We start from the raw sequence: 4,708 nt of genomic DNA, 5'->3' as shown, positions 1-4,708 counted from the left end.
CCCAGATAAGGATGATCCTCTGGAATTCATAAAATTATAAGATTTTTTTCATATATCTTGCTGGGGTCTAAACCCATCTACTTCATAATCCTCAGTGTGATAGAGGTTGAGCCTTTGGGAAGCAATTAAGTATTGATGAAGTCTTAAAGGCAGAGCCACTATGAGGAGGTCAACGCTCTCATCACAGCAGGAGAAACCTGAGTGCCCTCCTTGTTGACCTCACCATAAGAGGAAACAGCATGCAAGTGGCTGCAAACCAGGGAGCAAGCTGTCACCAGACACTGAGTCTGATGGGACTTTAAGTTTATATGTCTTTTGAAATGGTGAGAGATAAATGTTTGTCATTTAAGTCACATAGTCTAATGTATTTTGTGATAAGGACCTGTAATAAGGTATACCCAGGTACAATAGACATAACAATACAAAGCAATTTTTTAAAAAAATACCCTTTTCATTGCATTTCAAATTCCTAGCAGTAAATTCAGCAGGTACAAGGTTAACATTCCATTGCTTGGAAAGCACTGCAGGAATGCAAGGTGGCTAGGAGCAGAGCTAATTGTAGTCTCATTTTCTTTTTTACTTTTTTTCTACTGGCTTGTCTAGAGCTCTGCTCAAGCACTGGACACTGATTTAACTTTTTGCTCTTGTATTTAACTGAAGGATAGAGCAGTGAATGTTATTAATTAACATTTTTCCCACCAGAACCACACTTTTGGAAATATTTGGGCTCATTCACCACTCACTTAGAGGAAAAATAAAACCAAAATTATTGCATCGTTATCATTTTTCCTTCCAGAGTAGCTAAAAGCAGCCAGGGATCCCAGAAAACTAACTCTCAATGTAATATACTATAGAAATTAAAAAAACAAATTACATGAATACAGAAAGGGTTTTGACAAAGTCTATCATGCTTTTATTGATTAAAATAAAGCTTATCCAGCTAGAACTAGAAAGGCACTACCTTAGCCTGATAACTGATCAATTTCATGTGGGAAGCCTATAACTTATATAATGTTTAGTAGTGAAAGTCTGGATTGACTCTGCTTAAAACCTGGAACAAGACAAGAACGACTATTCACTTCTATTTAACATTGTACAGGAGACTGTAGTCAAAGCAAGTAGGAAAAATAAATTAAAAGCATCCAGACTAGAAAGGAGAAATAAAGCAACATATTTAGGTGAGATGAACTATCATATAGAAAACCTCAAGAAATCCACAAAAAATTTTGACTTAATGATTGAGGTTAACATAATTACAAGCTACATAACCAAAGTAAAAAAACATTATCTGCGTTATACTTTAATATACAAATAAGTAAAATTCTAAAGATAATTTTAAAATCCATTATAATAGCTTAAAAAAGTAATTGGAAATATACTTTAAGAAGAAGTATATTACATTTACATTGAACTTCAAAAGCTATTAAAATAAATTAAAAATTAAATGAAAGGAAAATGACTCCATTTTATGGATTAAAAGACTTAATATTGTTAACATCAAATTGATGTATAGGTCCAACATAATTCCTATCAAAATATCAATTGCTCATTTTTCAGCAAAAATTTTCAACCTGTTTGTAAAATTAATAAATAAATGTGAAAGAAACAGATTAAGTCAAAATTATCTTGATAAATAAGAACAAAGTTAAAAAATACACACTTCTCAATGTGAGAATTTGCTACAAATGTGAAATAATCCAAGACTGGCATACAGAAAGACATAGAGATCAAGGAACTAAAGCTTACAAGGAAAAAATGCATATATCTACAGTCACTTAATTTTTTTAATCAGGGTGCCAAGCCTAGTCCATGCCTGAAAGAATAACCTGTTCAAAAAATGGTGTTGAGATGACTACATAGTCATGTGGGAAGAATGAATTTGGATTTCCCCCCATATTCTGCAAACGGTAGCTCAAAATGGATCCAGAATCTAAACACAAGACTATAAATCTTAGAAAAAAATGGAAATAAATCTCTACTAACCTTGAATTAGACAATGGTTTCTTAGATATAATGTTAAAATATAAGCAGTAAAAAAATAGACAAAGGAGTAAACTGCATTAAATAAAATATATATGCCATAAAGGTGCAAAAGAAAAAAGATAACTCACATAATGAAAGAAATATTGGTAAATCATATACTTTATTAGGATCCAGTACCCAAAATATGTAAACACCTTCAAAAACTCGATAATAAAAGTGTAAAAACACCAATTTAAAAATAGACCAAGAATTTAAATAGATATTTTGCTGAGGATATATAGATGATCAATGAGCAGAGAGTATACTTAATACCATTACTCATTAGAGAAATAAAAACCAAAACAAGATTCAACTGTACCTCCACTACTACCGCTAATATAAAAAAGAAAGACAGTAACAAGTTTGGTGAGAATATGAAGAAATTAGAACATTTCTGATGGGAATGCAAAATTTTGTGGCTGTTTTGAAATACAGTCTGACAGTTCCTCACAATAAAAGCACAAACTTACCATATGAACCAGCAATTCTGTCCCTAAATATAGACCCAAAAGAAATGAAATTACATATGCATAAAAATACTGGTGCACAAATTATCATAGCTGCATGATTTACAATACAGAAAATTTGAAACAACAAAAATGTATATAAACTAATTGGTAAACAGAAGATAAAATAGCTGTAAAATAGAATATTGTTTGGTAATAAAAAATGATAAAGTAACCAGATACAGTGGGGCATACTTGTAATACCAGCTACTCAGGAAGCTCAGACAGGAAGATCTTAAATTGGACATCAGCCTGAGCAATTTAAGAAGTCTTTTTCTCAAGACTAACAAGAAGGGGTAGAGAATGCAGCTCAGTAAAATAGTACTTGCCTAACATGAAGGAAGCCATGGGTTCAATTTCTGTATCAAAACAAAAAAGAGGTATTAATATATGCTGCAAAATAAACGAACCATAAAAATGTTAGGGTAAGTGAAAGATACCAGACACGCAAAGGCATACACAGTGTACCATAACATATTTTTCACATGACAAGAATAGGTAAGTGAATAGAGACCAAAGGTACATGCATGCCTGTAATCCCAGCTTTTGGGAGGCTGAGATAGGAGGATTATTGAATTTTAAGGCCAGCCTAGTAAATTGAAGGCCAGTGAGAATTACATAGTAAGATCCTTTCTCAGAAAACTAATAACAAAAAAGATGTATCAATTTTCCTACAAAAGACTTATTTATCTTTCTTTATGGCATAGTAGTACTCCATTGTCATAGATACTTTCCTCATTGCTGGAACAAAATACCCGACACACACAAGTTAAAGGAAAAAAGTTTTATTATAGTTCACAGTTTGTAGAGGTTTCAGTCCATATTGCACTGGCTCCAAGCCAAGGAGGCATGGCAGAAAGACATGGCAGAGGAGAAACAGTCTATGATAGCAGGAAGGAGGCAGTAAGCAACTATCAACAAGCATGCCTTTCCCTTGTATCCCATCCATGCTAGAAGCCTTTTGGGTGGTGCCAACCACCTACAGGATGGGGCTACTGTTTCAGTAAATCCATTCAGCCACACCCAGGACTGTGCTAATTCCAGTCAGTGGACTAGTTTAGTACCTCACACCCTTAATCCACATTCAAACACCCTGGATCCAGCCACCTCCCAAAACCCTCACCTATAACTGCATGATGCTTTGGAGATAAATCTAGATGCAAGTCACAACATGCATTGTATATAAATACCACATTTTGGATCTATTTAACTGTTGCTATTATAAATTGTACGCAAGGGTAGGCATGTATTACTGTAATATGATGACTTTAACTCTTCAGGGAATATACCTAAAAGAATAACTGGGTGAGTTCGATTCCTGATAACCCCCCCAAAAAGAATAGCTGTGTATATTGGAATTTCTATTTTTAGCTTCTTGAAGAATCTGATATGGATTTCCATAGTGATTGTATTGGTTTATATCCTTACCAAAAGTATAGAAGAGTACCATTTTTCTTGCACGCTCAATTACATTTGTCATTATTTGATTTCTTGATGATGATTATTCTTTCTGGAATAAGATAGAATCTCAGTGTTGTTTTAATTTGCAGTTCTGTAATGGCCAGTGATTTTGAACATGCTTTCACGTATTTTGGCCAATTGTATTTCTGCTTTAAAAAAGTGTCTATTCATTTTAGTTGCCATTTTTTGATTGGGTCTTTTACTTTGGTGAGGGTCTAATTTTTATGGATTCTTTACATATTCTAGATATTGTTCCTCTAAGGAGCATATGGAAAATTTTTTCTTATTCTGTAGGTTTTCTCTTTACTCTGTTGATTGTTTCCTTTACCTTGCAGAAGCTCTTTAATTTGATATAATCCCATTCATTGACTCTTGATGTTATTTCTTGTGCAACTGAGATTTTGTTGAACAGTCTTTAACTATGCCTATGTGTTCAAAATTTTATCTATTTTGTCTTCCAGCAGACTTAGTCTTTATATCAAGATCTTTGATCCATTATGATTTTACGTTAGCAAATAGTGAGAGTTATGTGTCTAGATTTAATTCTGTATATGTGGATAGCAAGCACTATTTGCTAAACATCCTGGCATATGCTTTATCCTCTGTCAAAGATCAAATGGCTGAATTTGCCTGAAGTTCTTTCTTCATTCCCCATTCTATTCCATTGATCTGTGTGTCTGTTTTTGTGCCAATATCATGCTTTTTTTTTTTTTTTTTTT

Source organism: Fukomys damarensis, unplaced genomic scaffold (genome assembly GCF_012274545.1).
Source record: "Fukomys damarensis isolate Sample0158 unplaced genomic scaffold, DMR_v1.0_HiC HiC_scaffold_39, whole genome shotgun sequence".
Taxonomy (NCBI): Eukaryota; Metazoa; Chordata; class Mammalia; order Rodentia; family Bathyergidae; genus Fukomys; species Fukomys damarensis.
The sequence above is the reverse complement of the archived record's forward strand: the minus strand, read 5'-3'. Positions refer to the sequence as shown.